Here is an 18,371-nt window from a genome sequence, read left to right as displayed (position 1 = left end):
AGGAATTGCACTCTTTAGCATCGCTGAAGAATTTTGTGCTAAGTTTAGCCATATAACAGTTAATTTTTCTCTATTTTGAGATCTTTTCTTAAAAGTCTGTTGCTAATTGCCTTTGGAGCTCCTGTCATATATCTGAGTATTTTGCCCTCTGTTTTTGATAGTTTATTCTTTAAGTTGTTACTAATTGTGGTTAGGGCTGGGCAGGCATAAGTTAAGATGGGTCTGATAGCCTGTAAGTATATGGTCCTTTTATTGGTCAGGTTTAGTTTTGAGTCTTTATTGAGGATAGCTTTTAGGGCGAAATACGCACCTTTAGCTTTTCTAATAGTTTCGTTGATATGTTTGTTCCAGTTCAGGTTTTGTGAAATTGTGACACCAAGGAACTTGGCATGCTTAACTGGCGTGATTTTGGTATTGAATAAGTCAATTGTATGAGAGTTGTAATTGTATTTTTTGTTGTTAATAATAAGTAGGTTATTTTTGTCTGGATGCAGTTTAATTCTCCATTTGGAGCACCATGCTTCTACCTCTTTAAGCTTATTTTGTAGAAGGTCTACTGCCCTCTTGGAATTCATTGATTTGGTGATAATTGCGGTATCATCCGCGTAAAAAGCCACAAATTCATTTGGATTGTCATTGAGCGGAAAGTCTGCAGTATATAAGATATATAATAGTGGTCCCAGTATTGAACCCTGGGGTACCCCTGCCATAATAGTATGATATTCCGAGTGTGTGTTGTTCATTTTAATTCGGAACTTTCGACCAATTAGGTATGAGTCAAGAATGTTTAGGATGTTTGGTGGAAAATTCATGTATTTAAGTTTTACGATTAGACCCTTATGCCATACTAGATCGAAAGCTTTCGCTACATCGAGTAGGATAAGGGCCATCGTCTCTTTTTTATACTTTCCTTTGCTTATATATTCTATCATGTTTATGATTTGCTTTGTTGTTGACAGGTTTGGCCTAAAACCATATTGTTGTTGTGGTATAACGTCCATGTAATTTTTGATCCTGTAGCTGATGATTTTTTCAAATATTTTTGAAATAGTAGGTAGTAGACTGATGGGTCTATAATTGTTTGGATCGGCTGCATCCTTTCCCGGTTTCGGGAAGAGAATAATATCTGATCTTTTCCATGGTTCTGGGAAATAAGAGTTATTGAGGCAGTAGTTAAAAAGTGAGTTTAGTGTGGGAATAATACTTAGGGGTGCATTCTTTAGCATCTCATTGGTAATACAATCATGGCCAGGGGCTTTTCTGTTCTTTAAATGTTCTATTATATTGATAATTTCATCATCTGTAGTATTTTCTATGTCGTTATTTATTATTGGTGAGTTAGTAATGGTAATATATTCATCATTAACAAATTGATCATTAATACTGCAATAGGGTTCTGTATTAACCCCTTGGCGACGGGTGATTCAGAAAAGCATTCGTACAAAATCAGAATCAAGTTGCAATTAAATAAAAAACGGTAACTTAAATGTAGTTGTTACTAATTTTACAGACTTACTTTGCTTTTATTTTAATTATTGTTAGTTTAATTATATATATAATCAATGATAATTCAAAGTATAACTAAATAGTTTAATTTTGAACAAAGTAATGGTGAATTAAATAAATCAAAAAATTATAACTCCGCCCACAAATAAACTGCTAAAGAAATACTTTGATTACCAGTTTTATCTTCTTACCCTGATTGATACGGTTTTTTGCTGTCACGTATTTGTGACAGTCGGCGCGAAAGGGTTAAGTGAGAATTGTTGTTTCATAGTCCTTGCAAATGTATTAACTTTATCTGAGTCAGTATAGATCACAAAGTTAGAGTAGATAGAGAATTATCTTCTTTATTCATAGTATAATTCTATTTAACGAAAGAGAAATTAAATAACAACTCTAGTAAAAATAAGAAAGTGGTAGCAAATTTATGTCTAAAACTATTCTAATTTATGAATATGATTGGTTTGTCTTATTTATTTGTCAACCACCACAGATTCAATTCTGAAATATATATGATAAATTTCTCTTAATTACTATTAAAATAGAAATTGGGTTAATGCACAAATAGTTCACTTTTTAAATAATCTGCGCAGACTACTTCTAAAAAACCGTGTGGAGGCTTTTTGATGTAGGTGGTGATGTCAATGCATTGTAGCCAATTTGTCGCCACTAATTCAACAAATGTTGCAAACCACTAGAAATGTAAAACTAATTGATTTTAACGTTTAGCAACCACAGTATTTTAAACTACAAAGAGCTAATATATGTCATTTCTCTTAAAATGCACAGTTTAAGGCCGTACTTGTTAACACTTTAACTCAGCATTTCTTTAAAATAAATTTTTCATTTTTTTTCATTATTTTGCATTAAATTAGGTAAAAAAAGGAGAAAATATTAAATTTAGCATTTTAATAATTTATTGCTAAGAAAAATAGTATGAAACGCCGGTGTCTTTTTCTGCGTTGAAGGTAAAATCTTACTAACACTCACTTTCAAACATTATTTTTTCAAATGTTAACTAATTTGCAGTTATTTAGATCTAAGAGAAACAATTATTCATCATTGAAATTTCATTAATTTACAAGGTCAATTATTGATAAATTTTTAAATGTGAAAGAAAAAAAAATCAAACTATTTTTTTTAAGATTTTATATTTTTTATCAACTCCGCAAATCTAACAGGTTTTTAGTAACTATTAGATAGTTTTTTAAAATTGAAAAGTGCCAAAATATATTTTTGCTTGTAATTAGAGCGCCAGGAAAAATCTATAAAAGGGACGCCGGTCTTCCATTTCCGTCAAAAGGTTAATGCCTGACTAAGGGCTGAAATTTTTACCCGAAATTTTCTGAGCCATGGTGTATCAAGCGATAAAGCTTTCGAGGTGGCCCGGGTTCGAACACCAGCGATGACTGGATGATACAAATTCCACACCCGGCTCAAACCAACATCTCTGAAATCTGAAAGCCTTCACACGGGTTTTTATAGGTAGTCCGATCAGACCACTATGAAGGTAAACCAGTTTACGAAGGAGTCTTTTAATAGAAAATATATTAAAATTGGAAAGTGGTAGCAAATTAATGTCTAAAAATTTGTTTAATTTACGAATATTATTGGTTTGTCTTATTTACTTGTCAACCACTACAGATTCAATTCTCAAACATATATGATTACTTTCTCTCAAGTACTTTTAAAATAGAATTTGGTTTCATGCGCACAACTGATTCGCTTTTTAAATAATCTGCTCAGACTACTTATAAAATTCCGTGTGGCGGCTTTTTGATGTAAGAAGTGATGCTCAAACTGACCAGAGTGCTGACGTAAAATATCCTCAGTGACAGACAGATCATGGGTAAGAGTCCCCTTGCCGTCATGCTAACCCAGGGAGTTTTTCATAGTGTCCATCTACACGTAACGCAAATGTCGATTAATTCCATCAAAAATGTCCTCCACAAAGACAAATTTCTTCCACTACTTGATATCCAGGATTCCTCTTGTTTTCTGGATCTGGTTCAAAATTACAGGGCTACGGAGTAGAATATTGGTCGTCGTAGACTCAAAATTGGGTTGACTGTTCAACGACAGTTATAAAAAAATTTAAAAAGTCGGCAATTCCCTGTTTATCAATAGATTAACAGTTAAAACACACTGTTAATGAACAGTGTCTTGCGTATTAGTACATTTCTGCTCCAACATATAACAATTTATAATAGATTCGAAAATAATAAGACCATCAATAATAAATATTACATTCAAGCTATATTTTTTCTCTGCAAGCAAAAGAAAATAGTGCAAGCTTGTTCTTGTGATTAATTATAAACTTAGTGACAAAACGCATGTTTAAAAAGAGGTTGATTGAGTAGTCAATGACCTGCAAATAACCAGTTTAAGAAAATTACATGATGGGAAGCTTTGATTGAATTGTTGATAAACTTAGATCGCGGGCAAACATTTATGTCTTCTATTAGTTTGAAAACCATTTTATTATAAATCGTTTCATTCTTTATAATAATTCGTTTTACTACATTACTAGTGGATTACGACTTCTGCATGCTGCTCTCACCAACATCTCACTCTCCGACTAATTCGTAATATTTTTTGTTTACTCATAACAGAAAATATTGTATCATTGAAATTAAAAGTTATTTAATTAAAAGTCATTTAATTATTTATTTTATTTTTCTTGAATTGTTATCTATATTAACTAATGATCGTATCATATAACTTTGGAGGCTACTATGATGAAACTATGATACACCAACTATGATGAAAATTAATTTTAGATCATTATCCTAAATATGTTAAATAGAGAAATTCATACTATATACTATGATACACCAACTATGATGAAAATTAATTTTAGATCATTATCCTAAATATGTTAAATAGAGAAATTCATACTATATACTATGATACACCAACTATGATGAAAATTAATTTTAGATCATTATCTTAAATATGTTAAATAGAGAAATTCTTCTCTTGTTTAATATCTTAAAAAAATATTAACTGTTTTAGAAAAAGCTATAACATCATATACTACATTTTAATGAATGGTCAGAATAACTACTTTATTTTTGTAGTTTACTACAACTTCAAATACTTTGTTACAAATGTAATTAACTACTATTATTTTTTTTTAATGTAATGACTACAAACTACCTTTGAATTATATTAGCTACTTCACTACTTTAAGGAAACCAACTTGCATTAAATGTAAGGAAATAATTAAGAAATATTTATTCATGTTTACATGAACCAGTTTGTTATTCGAGAACATTTTTTTTCGAATTTGTTTATTTAATCTTCCTATTTTTCTGCCTTTCTCGACAGGGAATATTTAATTTAAGAAATGCAAACCTACTGAATACTTGTTTAATGTTCTTTTATTTCCCCTAAAAAAATTAAGGACATCGAAAATACGTTCCTTTCAATGTCTCACGAGTGTGTATTCGCATGTGAAAGTGTGACTGAAGTGATTAATTATCTATTTTTCCTAATGCATACCTGCCAACTTTTAATCCCTTCCATTATCTTTTTTCCCAGTGGTATTAAAATGGAATTAAAACAATAATTTTAAGCAAACAAATGCATTGTATTTGAGAAAACTTAAGATGACAACCATGATAGTAACGCATATTAATATATGTGCTTAATTTTTGTAAGAATAGTGGTGATCAAAATAATTTAATAATTAAGTTTATAAAAGAAAAAATAGTATATATTTACTACCACTTTAAATATGAAAATAAAATCTTCCGGAAAATCCGGAAGAGTTGGCAGGTATGCTAATGGCTAGTTTAAATATTAGTTATACGCATACCCTCCAACTGCTACGGAATTTCCGTAGTTTCAGAAATCTTCTTTTCAGACGGTAGCAAAATTAATGTATTAATATTTTAAAAAAAATTAATTTTAGCGTAACTTGTCCACTATTACTTATAAAAGTGCAGGCCATATGGCTAGATTCTTAAGTTCTGATAAAAGTTTTATGAGAGATCCATTTGCTTTAAAAATTTCTACTTTGGTTCGCTACCACTAGAAAGAATTATTTTCAAAATCCTCATAAGTTGGAGGGTATGGTTATACGTGATTATGTGATTCTAAGAACGAATTCCTGTTAACACTCAGCTACAGCCACAGGGTCATTTTTATTGCATGCATGGACGGATCTGATTGCATTTATTGACTTAACAAATTGCATTTTTTGTCTTAAGATTTGGCACTCATCAAATTCGAAAAATTAACGGTGTTAACCCTTTCGCGCCGACTGTCACAAATACGTGCCAGCATAAAACCGTATCAATTAAGGTAAAAAGATAAAACTGGTAATCAAAGTATTTCTTTAGCAGTTTATTTGAGGGCGAAGTTATAATTGTTTGATTTATTTAATTCACCATTACTTTGTTCAAAATAAAACTATTTAGTTATACTTTGAATTAACATTGATTATATATATGATTAAAGTAACAATAATTCAAGTAAAAGCAAAGTAAGTCTGTCAAATTAACAACGACTACATTTAAGTTACCGTTTTTTATTTAATTACAACTTGATTCTGATTTTGTATGAATGCTTTTCTGAATCACCCGCTCCCAAGGGGTTAAAGCCGTGATTCTTTACTAAACTATCTTTAAAAGTAGTTTCCGAGAATCGCTACAAATTACTGTAATTTTTTATTTTTAATTATTATTTTTTTGTATCACACTACTTTCTTAAAAAAAAAAATAGCTCACTACACTACAAACTACGGAAAAAGTAGCGATTACAGTAGTTTCACTACTTGTAGTGCTCTACTTCCGATCACTGATTTTAACCTATAATTATGTGCACATTAAATTAACATAAAATACATTCTTACACTATAATAAGAAAACACTTTTATAGTCTTTGCAGCAAGTTCGTAATTTAAAAGCTGCGCTGAATTATAGCACTAACAAACTTCATAGTAACAGGTAAAACGAAATAAAACATCCAAAACATTTTAATATATTTTAGCATTTTTCCTTTAACTCAAATATAACCGTCCTTTTGAAAGGCCATTTACTTTTATCAAAAAAGACAAATGTAACAGCAGAAGTTTTCCCATTGGGGTCGGGTGATTCAGAAAAGCATTCGTTCAAAATCAGAATCAAGTTGTAGTTAACACTAGGTTTACGGACGTTTCTTATATACCTATCTCTACGGACACACGTCAATTTGACGTATGAAAGAATTGTGATTCAGGATTCTTAATTTAATAAATTCAATTTAGTAGATTTTTATCCACCACTATTCTAAATAATTCGTAGACCTAGATAATTCACCACTTCACTTTTTTAAAATTTACTTTGTTGTTATTTACCATTTTTTTTAAACTATTTTCGCGTGTCCGGAGCAGTTGGCATCTCTGCACTTAGAAACCAATGTATATGTATACTATAAGAAAAAAAAATGAAGATATGAGACATATATTTTTAAGAAATATTCTAGTATTTTATTTTTCAATACTCGAACTAAGTAACTGAAACCTTCAAAATCTGACATCAATTGACATTCTGCGTTTGTTCTTTCTATTATTGCTTATCGGCAACAGTTGTTTATCACTTGTTTTATTTGAGATAAGGAATCGAAGTATTGTCGGTACATTCCTATTTATTATTGATGTGATAATTGCTTGTTTACTTAAACTTTTGTCTAAATTATGATCGCGTCAAATTGACGCATATCCTTAGAAATAGGTATACCACAAAGAGAATTTCAATATTTCAACGCTTTTGAGGTAAATAGCATTTAATATATATTTACTTCGATCAATGGTTAAAAGTCATTACAAGAGATAAAATAAAAATTCAAACGGGTTTTATAATTTTCTTACAAAAGTCGAAATCCGTCAAAATGACGAGTCCCGTAAACCTAGTGTTATCTAGTCCCCTAAAACTGTAACTTAAATGTAGTCGTTGCTAATTTGACAGTCTTACTTTGATTTTATTTAAATTATTGTTAGTTTAATCATATAATCAATGTTAATTCAAAGTATAACTAAATGGTTTTATTTTGAACAAAGTAATGGTGAACTAAATAAATCAAACAATTATAACTCCGTCCACAAATAAACTGCTAAAGAAATACTTTGATTACCAGTTTTATCTTTTTACCCTGATTGATACGGTTTTATGCTGGCACGTATTTGTGACAGTCGGAGCGAAAGGGTTAAGTTTGCAACATCAAGGCAGTTTTGTTTACAATAATCTTATCCACATGGGTCAAAGTTGCTCTAAGAAAAACTTTTATGACAATACGTTTTTTAGAATTAAAAGTGGTGACAAAATTGTTTCATGATTTGTCTACTAACTACTGCCATGACTATCACAGTTAAACTTAAAAGACGTACATTGGAAAAATAAATCAAGCCATATCGGGGCTGCCAATTACTACGCCTTTTGTTTAATATTTTATAGAGTGTTATAGATTTAAAGATTTCAGAAATGATCGTAATTTAGCCAACATTTTAAAAGCCGTACCCATACCTGCCAACTCTTCCGGATTTTCCGGAAGATTTTATTTTCATATTTAAAGTGGTAGTAAATATATACTATTTTTTCTTTTATAAACTTAATTTTCAAATGATTTTGATCACCACTATTCTTACAAAAATTAAGCACATATATTATTATGCGCTACTATCATGGTTGTCAACTTAAGTTTTTTCAAATACAACATATTTGTTTGCTTAAAATTGAAGTTTTAATTCCATTTTAATACCACTGGGAAAAATGATAATGGAAGGGATTAAAAGTTGGCAGGTATGCATACCATAATAGAAGTGGAACACAGTGGCGTTGCACATGACCTTTTAAATACTTTATAAGCAGTGGTGAGGAAAATAAGTTCAAATGAATAAAAATAATACGATAAAACATAAATTAAAGTACCACTAGAATAAAGTTTTACAAAAAGCGTAAAACGTTGACAGTCCTTCCAATTGCCTGTTTTGAAAGGAAATTTGTAACGAATATAAAGAAATTCAAGCAATTATTTTTAAGTAGTAATTAGCTCTTTTTATTTTCAAAATTCATAAGTTTAAAATGCAACGGCTATATTAAAAATATACAATGGTTGCGTAGGAATTCAAATTATTCTTTTTAAGTATTAATTAGCACTTTCTATTTCAAAAATTCATTCCTTTGAAGTTCAATGGCTATATTAAAAAAATACAATGACTGGTATTCGCGTCAGAAGCTTTTATGTTATTTATTTTATAGGTAAACACAAGGGTCCCATTTATTACATAGTACATAGTAATCAACTTATATGGTCACAAAGAAAGAGTTTACAAAGCGGCATAAAATCTAACTATATATAAAAATCCAATGATGGTGTCGCACCAGCCAATGAAATCTAAGGTATCACGTGACAGTATGAAAGAAGTAGCCAATCCAAGCGAGGATGCAGTTTTAAGCCAATCAGAAAAGAGAACGCATTCGCGTCAAAGCTTTTTGTTGATTTACTTTGAGTGGGTTTTTGCTGATTACATCTCATCTTATCTTATCATTCTTATGCCTATCCAGTGATTGATATCTTTTATTGTTTACATTTTTGTTGTTTGCTATTATAAAGCTTACTGAGGCTTGCTTACCTTAAAATGGTTAAATTTTAAATCACATTTATTTATTCAACTCATTTCAATCATTTGGAATTTCAGTATAATGTCTGACAGGACAGATCGCGATCGAGAATATCGCAGACAGCGGAGATTGGATCCCACGTTTCGTCAAAATGAACAAGAGCGTCGAAGAACAAATCGACAAAATAATCGAGAGCTTACTAATGCCAGCCAAAGAGAAAATCGAAGTAGGGCAGCTAATCGTCTTCGAGAAATAGATGAAAATCAGTATTTGGGAGAATCGTACAGTGATGACTGTCCACCTCTTTTGCTTGCTCCACTAAATGATCAAGTTCATAAACTTAACAGTGCCGTCCTACAAAAACTGCCCGGCAATATTATTGAATGCCGTTCATATGATAAAGCTACTTCATGTGATGGTGATGAAACGGACGATGAAAGTGTAATGTTGCGCTTTCAGCCACAATATTTGGCGAAAGTCAATATCACAGGATTGCCGCTTCATAATCTTCAACTTAAAGTTGGAGCTGTAGTGATGCTAATCAGAAATTTGTGTATTGCCGATGGATTGTGCAATGGCACACGTTTGATTGTACGGAAAATAACTAAAAATGTTCTCTTTTGTACAGTTATGACTGGAAGTAAAGCTGGTAGTTCAGCTTGCATCCCTCGCATTACTTTAAATACTGGTGATAATAAAGAGTTGCCCTTTGTTTTGCATCGCACGCAATTTCCAGTCAGACTCGCATTCGCTATGACAATCAATAAAGCTCAAGGCCAGACTTTTGACAAAGTTGGCCTTTACATAGACCAGAATTCTCCACTATTTGGCCATGGCCAACTATATGTTGCTTTATCAAGGTGCCGGAGCATGTCTGGGATAAAAATTCAGATTGTTGGTGCAAATAGTGACATTGAAAGTTCCTCAATTAAGAACATTGTTTACACAGAAGTTTTGTAAATATCTTATTTTTGTGCATATTTTTTTCTTTGATAACCATTATGGTAAATTGTTATTATGTTTTTTTATTTTTGTTTCTATAATTTGAATGTAAATTAATTGGGGGGTGATGCCCTCTAAAGAGAGTATCCAGTATATGATTCCCTTTGAATTTAATCATGTTGCTTTAAGAACATCGTTTATGCAGAAGTTTTGTAAATATCTTATTTTTGTGCATATTTTTTTCTTTGATAACCATTATGGTAAATTGTTATTATGTTTTTTTATTTTTGTTTCTATAATTTGAATGCCAATTAATTGGGGGGTGATGCCCTCTAAAGAGAGTATCCAGTATATGATTCCTTTTGAATTTAATCATGTTGCTTTAAGAACATCGTTTATGCAGAAGTTTTGTAAATATCTTATTTTTGTGCATATTTTTTTCTTTGATAACCATTATGGTAAATTGTTATTATGTTTTTTTATTTTTGTTTCTATAATTTGAATGCCAATTAATTGGGGGGTGATGTCCTCTAAAGAGAGTATCCAGCATCATGTTGCTTTAAGAACATCGTTTATGCAGAAGTTTTGTAAATATCTTATTTTTGTGCATATTTTTTTCTTTGATAACCATTATGGTAAATTGTTATTATGTTTTTTTATTTTTGTTTCTATAATTTGAATGCCAATTAATTGGGGGGGGGGGGGGTGAAGCACTCTAAAGGGAGCGTCCGGCATCCAGTATATGATTCCCTCTGAATTGAATCAAATCTGCTCTGCCACGCGTGCTTCCGTAACGGAACTTCAGTTCCGGCTAATGCCCTTATAATAACTTCTAATATATATGTATTCGAATCTCATTATTATGATAGAATTCCTTGCAATTTACTAATAATTTTGTATTTCACTGATTATTAAGTTGATTAGTACATTGTTAAATAAAATCCCTTATGCTCTGCCGCGCATTTATATCCTTATATAAATGTATTAAAATTTTTTTTGCGAAGCAAACAAAAAAGAATTGCGTAGCAATTCTCGGGGGTTGGCGAGCGGTAGCGAGCAGGGGGCGGAGCCCCCTAGTTAATAAATAAAGTAAGAAGAGATTTCAAAACCTTAACCTGTATTTAAAAGTATAACTTTCTAATTGCAATTCCTCCAACTACTACGGAGCTTCCGTAGCTTCAGACAATATTTTTTCTAGTTGTAAAAAAAAGGTGACACATTATAGATGCTAACTTGTATTTTGCTTTGTAAAATAACATTTTCTAGTGATAAAGAAATTTAAGTTATTTTTAGTTTATTATTTTTCATATGAAGTAATTTTTTCAACGCAGCGTATCAAAAATTTAAAATTTCATATGAAATGCTATTCTCATAATAAGATTTGCGTGGTGATTTATAAGGGAAGCGTTAATTATCCTCATTCTATTAGTTTTACTGTACCAATTAGTGACAAAATTTAGTAAAAATAAGAAAGTGGTAGAGAAAATTTGCCAAAAAATTCGTTTAATTTATGAATATAATTTGTTTGTTTTGTCAACCACCACAGATTCAATTCTCAAATATATATGATAAATTATACGATAATCTCAAATATATAATGATATATGATCTCTCAATTACTTTTAAAATAGAATTTGGGTTCATGCGCACATCTGGTTCACTTTTTAAATAATCTGCGAAGACTACTTATAAAAACTCGCATTTAGGCTTTCTTATGTAGGAGTAAAGGTGGAGCAGTTCGCATCCCTTAGGACGCCAACTTGCTTTGGACAGCGAATAAAAATTTTTGAGTGGTAGTTTTTTAATGTGTAATTCGTGGTTTAATAAATTTGTTTTATATGGGTTTTATACACCACTACTTCTAAATAATTCAAAGGTTAATGTAATAAGCCACTATGCTGAAGATATGTTCTTCGCGGCCCAGGTGCCCAGCTCAAAGAACAAAAGAAGAAGAAGAAAGAGTTAAGTCCGATTGAGCCTTTCAAAAAGTAGGCAAAATTAACCAAAGGTCTGCAAATATTAATTAAAAGTTCTCAACGATTTTTTAAAATACATTGCCTTGTCTTGAGTAGTCGGCATTTCTGTATCCCTGTTAATATTTTGCTTGCTTAATGTTGTCTACCACTAAATGTTCATAACTTAAGTTTATATAAAGTAGATCGAACTAGATGTAATTTGATAGTAATTTAAAAAGACATCTGTCAATCTCTTTAAAAAATTTCATCGGCGGATAATTAGATTGTTGATTCGCTAAGGTAGAAACAACGTTTTTGAAAAAGGACATATATGTAGCTACTCAGAAACTATCATTCAGAAGTATAACTACCTCATAGGTAACAGAATTATAGCGGGAAACCGGCGCGCAAAGCAGCATTGTTATTATTTTGCAGAAAAAAAACTCTTAAATATAAATACCGAATCACTGACTCAGCAGATTAATCTTAAGAATATTTCCATGGTGTTAAAAACAAATAAAGGCTTCAGATATTGGAGCTACCTCTAAAAAGCATTTTTTATTTTTATTTTAAAAAGCTCACAAGGTTGGGAATTAAATAGTAAAACTTGTAAATGATAATTACAATTACTCTGTAAAAGTGTCCCCATTAGAAAAAATTGTATCTTAATGAATATTTTATTTTTAGTTTATCTTTTAATGGATGATATTGCTTTTTGCTAATTCAATTTAATTTTATTTCACACCACTGAATTTAAATGGTTCAAAAGTTCATAAAAAATGCCAATCTGTTTCAGTTCTCCCTGGGCAAGGGGTATCGCCAACCAATCACAGCCCAACGCGTGGAGGTAGCGGGTTCGAACATCAGAACCTCCTACATCAGAATGCCTTCCCTCGGTATTTTGTTAGTAGTCTGGGCAGACTATTTAAAAATTGAACCAGTTGTGCATATGACCCGAAATTCTATATTAAAAGTTCGCTCGTTGCAGTTGAGGCCTTGCGGACCTCTATCTTGACTGAGAGAAATTTACCATATATATTTGAGAATTGAATTTGTAATGGTTGCCAAGTAAATTAGACAAACCAATAATATTCATAAATTAAACAAACTTTTTGACGTATATTTTCTACCACTTTTTTAATTTTACGTAAACTTGTTTATTCCATCGACATCATTACAGGCGCCCACGGGCATTTCCTCAGATGAAGAAGTCAATTGTCCGCTTCGCGGACAGGCACTTTGTTCTCTACTCCAGTTCAAGTTTAAACTTGTTTACATTCGTAGTGGCCGGTTCAGACTATATAGGAAAAACCGTGTGAAGGCTTTCAATTATAGGAGACGTAGGTTCACATTCCGATGTTACCCTGGATGTAAGGCTCCTATACTATCAGAGCTGACCTATCAAGCAATATTGAAGCAAACAAGTTCGCAAGTTAACGTTATGTTAGTATCAGTTATGTTATTACAGAGATGCCAACTGCCGTGGACACTCCAAAATAATTTAAAAAACGGTAAATAACTACGAAGTAAATTTTGCAAATAGTTGACAATATTTGCTTGCTTTTTAAAATGTAACGCAAGTAATAAGTACTATAAAGTGGTGAATTATATAAGCCTACACATTGTTTAGAAATAGTGGTGGATTAAAATCTACTAAATCGAACTTATTAAACCAAGAATTACAATTAATAAACTACCACTTGAAAATATTTATTCGCTGTGCATATGTTAACTCTTTGCTCCAACACTAAATGATAAGTCGGCCTGTCTAATTCAGGGGCTTTACCTGGATGTATCATCATGTTGTATCACCATGTGACACTATGTTGCACCAATAAACTATAAATTCAGTTTCCATGTGGTGAAGCTTTTAAAAATGATTTCAAAATTTTAAAAAAATAATCTGAAAGCTTTAATATTTTATTGTATACCACTGTATAAAATGTTTTTCAAAAGACGTATTAGTTTATAGCCCTGTATAATTGCAGAAGATTCTAAATAAATCAAAAAAAGTCAAGAAATACTTTGTTCTGGTAATGTTCCGGATAATCAGTTCCATGCAAATTCAGATGAAATATTAAAAATATATCTTAGATTGTACAGTAAGGCTAAAAAGATATGATAAGAGAAAAATCAATACAAGAAAGGAAGAAACATAAATTTTAATGTCACATTTAGAATTACAATTACTTTTAGTACGATTGGAAAACCGCAGACGTGCACCATTTTAACTCCGCACGTGAGCCATTTTGAATTAATCCCTGACTTGTAATCTGCGAAAGATTAGTTGAAACAACGGAACGACGAAATTGTATTATTTTTGATTAATGGTTAAATTTTTTTACTTATTTGAATAATATTTAATTAATAATTTTATACATTTTCTCCTTGCGTAAGTAATTGTGTATCATCATTAAATCTTATACCTTTTTTTAAAGAAATTTAGGCACCAAATTAGATGTTAATTTTTAAATAAAATAAAATGTCGTCTACGCTAGAAGTTCTCAATTTTTTTTCTCTTTTTATTGAACTTATAACTATCAATCATCAATCTTTTTTTCTTGTGAAATCCAGACTTTATGAATAAAATATGATGAGTATGGTCAAAACAATGGAAATACTTCTATAATAACTCTACGTAAACAATTTCTCTTTTATTAGCAAATCCTTTCCTTTTTTTAAAGAAATTTAAGTTCCAGTTTAGATGCTAATTTTTAAATAAAATAAAAAATTGTCTACGATAAAGGTTCCCAATTTTTTTCTTCCATTTTTTATTGAATTTATAACTATCAACCTTCTTCCGGTGAAATCCAGACCTTATAAATAAAATATGATAGGCATGGTCAAAATAATGGAAATACTTCTATAACTCTACGTAAACAATCTCTCTTTTAATAGCAAATATTTTGGAAAATTTTACTGCGGGAAAGCATTGAAAAAATCATTCTTGAAGTTGTCATTTTTCCATTTCAATATTCGGATAGACCAATATGAGTATTAGAAGGTCATAATTTTTTTCTAGTTTTAATATTAACAATTTTATAATCATTCCATCGGACTACAATATTTATAAAAAAATGTGTTTTTAAATACAGTGGTATTGAAAAAGGAGAATAAATTTTTAACTTTCTATGTTTATTTTTGTTCTTGCAAAAATTCGAACGACCCCATTAAAATTAACAAAATTTCTGAATAACTCGAAGCATGATCTTTCATATCGTGCCAACAGTTTTGGTATTTAAAATCTTCCAAAAACGTTTGCTTCGAAAAGAAAGATAGTTTATATAGAGTTAGAATAAAAGTGTAACCATTATTTTGATCAACCCATGTTTAAAAATAATTTTGATCATATTAATCAATAAAATTTTATTTTATTTTAAAAAGATTTAATGAAAGCAAAGTAACAATTTTCATGGCCTTATCATTCATAATCTTAAACTGAAGATTTATCTAGTGTTCTAATGACTTTGATTATATATATATATATATATATATATATATATATATATATATATATATATATATATATATATATATATATATATATATATAAATACTTGGAACCCATAAAAGAAGTTAAAGATACAAAAAAATCAAGAAGAAAGAGAAGACAAAAAATTGTTAATAAAGGAAATGCTTTTGAAAAATATTTAAAAATTTGAAAAAAAAAATTAAAAGCCGTAAAAGTTAAATAGGAAAAAGATATAATCTTGACATTATATCACACAATTATATCCACAAAAAAGAGGACTTTCTAGTATATTTTGCTTTCGCTTTATTAATACAATATTAGAAAGCACTGACGAGATTATATATTTTTCTTATTTCGTTTTTCCGGCTTTTTATTTATTTTTTAAATTTATATATATTTTTTAAAAATATTTCATTTATTAAACATTTTTTCTTCCCTTTCTAATATATATGTTTCTCCTTGTTTTCTTTGTATTTTTAACTAATTTCGTTATTTGTAATAAAAGTAAAAGTAAAAAAATGCGTACTTTTACTTGTCTAATTAAGTACTTTCACTTGTTTTTTCATTACTTTTTCGGAAAAAAAGCAAGTATTTGTAACGAGAATGTCAAAAGAAATCGTTACCTTTTTCTAAAGTTTCTTAAAAATCTTCCTCCTCGGAAAATACTTTTTTTTTTAATTTTTTTTTTCTTTCTGATAAGTAGAATGAACAATTTCTAAAAACATTGAAAACCACTTTTCCCCTTTTACGAACTTTGCAATATAAATATTTAGTGTATGATATGAATGAAATGAATGCTTACTTTTATTAGTAAAAACAATTAACAACGATTTAAAAAATCGTCAAAAATTTTTTTCAACTTTCATAAACACGAAAGATAATTTTAATTTAATTTCAAGGAGATGAATATATATATGAAATATTTCTTTTACTTATTTTTTAGACAAACAATACACTGTTATCAAGTTTGTTCAACAAATTAATTTATTGCTGCAAATTCCAGTAGTAAAAACAAAATGTGTAAAGAGTTGGTAGTTTTATAATTAGCATAATTTAAAACTCCTTTTTATAAGCAGACATTGAATTTTTATTTATTTTTTGGTTCCTTTTTTGGTTTGGTATTTTCAACGTTCACTATTTCAATGAATTTCGTAGCATTTTCCTGCATTTTTAATATTATACATTTGAAATAAAATTTATAGCATTTTAAATTAAGAAATTTTTTTATGCATTTTTTCAAAGAAGGTTACTTTGAATTTTCAATTTCCCCGAAATGTACTTTAAAATCTTTATTTTTTTTTTTGTTTCGTCCTTGTACTTGTGCATTTTATTCATTACTTTTTCACATCAGATTTTTCGCCTAAAGTACTTGTACTCGTTACTGTTCCCATGTACGTTACTAACCAGCTAATTCGAGAATCTTCTGTATTATTAAAAATTTTATATTTTTAGTATTTACCCCTTGAGGACGGGTGATTCAAAAAAGCATTCGTACAAAGTCAGGACGTAAATAAATAAAAAACGGTAGCTTAAATGCAGGCGTTGCAAATTTGACAGACTTACTTTGCTTTTACTTAAATTATTGAATCAATGTTAATTTAAAGTATAACTGAATAATTTTATTTTGAAGTAAGTCATGGTGAATTAACGCGTTCACGCCGGGGTGACCCACCGGTGGGTCACGCTAGAGTGTCTCTTCGGGCGGCGCACCGGAGTAAAAACTGGTAACAAATAAATTTCATTTTTTAGTTTTTTTCCGGGAATAATAAAAATCCATAACTACCAATTGTTTTTAACGGATGCAATTTTTATATTGAATTGCTTCTTCGCCGTGATAAATTTCTTTACAGTGAATTGTTATTGTTGAGAATAGATTAACTCCTCCCTAATATTATCTAGGTATTGAAATAGTTCTTCTACCAGTATTTTCAGCTTTCAGGCGCAACACCCGGCTTGAACGTGTTAAATAAATCAAGCAATTATAACCTCGCCCACAAATAAACTGTTAAAGAATTACTTTGATTACCAGTTTCATCTTTTTACCCTGGTTGATGCGGTTTTATGCTGGCATGTATTTGTGACAGTCGGCGCGAAAGGGTTAATACTGAATGAAACAGAAGAATGAAGTCTAAGTTTTCGATACCATTGACATTTGCTTATATTGCTAAACAGCAGATAAGTGACATTTTCAGGAGAATTTATTAATCAGGGAAAATAGCGTAAAGCGGTAGCAATATAGAAATTTTGTTTTAAATATGAACAAGACCCAGTAGTAGTTACGATTGAATAATTAAAGAGCTAATAAATGAATAAAAATTAATTGAGTTTGTATCACTTTTAACATTTTTAGTCACCCGTGGCATCTCTGCATTTATAATTCACATTAATTTTGAATATATTTATTTGTTTGAATATATTTTATATGTATTTTGAATATGACGTATTTTTTATTTCAAATTAGGTCCTAGGAAATAAAATACGGCAAATAATTATTTAGACCCGTCCGCTAATAAGTCTATAATAAAAAAGTTCCTATTCCACTTTTGTTCTTCTCACCCTGATTATAAACACTCTAAAAATGTCGCTTACCTAGTTCTTCCACTAAGCTCTCCTATTATTAACTTAGCATTTATATTGTCATTTAATCTATAAATTACTCCAATTATTATTTCATAGATATCATCTTTATGGTAAATTTAAAACTCAATTAATTCACTGATCTTTATTTCTGATTCTTTTTAAACTGAAGTTTATGTTGCTGATTATGTGACATCGGGATGTGAGCTAGGACTCAATCTTAATGGTTCGAGGGGGTAGGTAGCCTCAAGTTTATCTTGTAAAAAATATGATAATCATGTATATAAAATATCAGAGATGCCAACTGCTCGGGATTTG

The 18,371-nt window shown here is 30.0% G+C and overlaps 1 protein-coding gene across 1 annotated transcript in view; it reads right to left on the bottom strand.

Annotated features, from left to right (window-relative positions):
- The window catches only part of LOC107444752 (monocarboxylate transporter 10), a 274,874-nt gene that overhangs the window by 253,945 nt on the left and 2,558 nt on the right, over positions 1-18,371 (bottom strand). The gene's annotated exons all lie outside the window — the stretch shown is intronic.

This window comes from Parasteatoda tepidariorum, chromosome 5 (assembly GCF_982258835.1).
Source record: "Parasteatoda tepidariorum strain Cologne lab strain chromosome 5, Ptep-v5.0, whole genome shotgun sequence".
NCBI lineage: Eukaryota > Metazoa > Arthropoda > Arachnida > Araneae > Theridiidae > Parasteatoda > Parasteatoda tepidariorum.
This window is presented reverse-complemented; position numbering and strand designations above follow the sequence as displayed.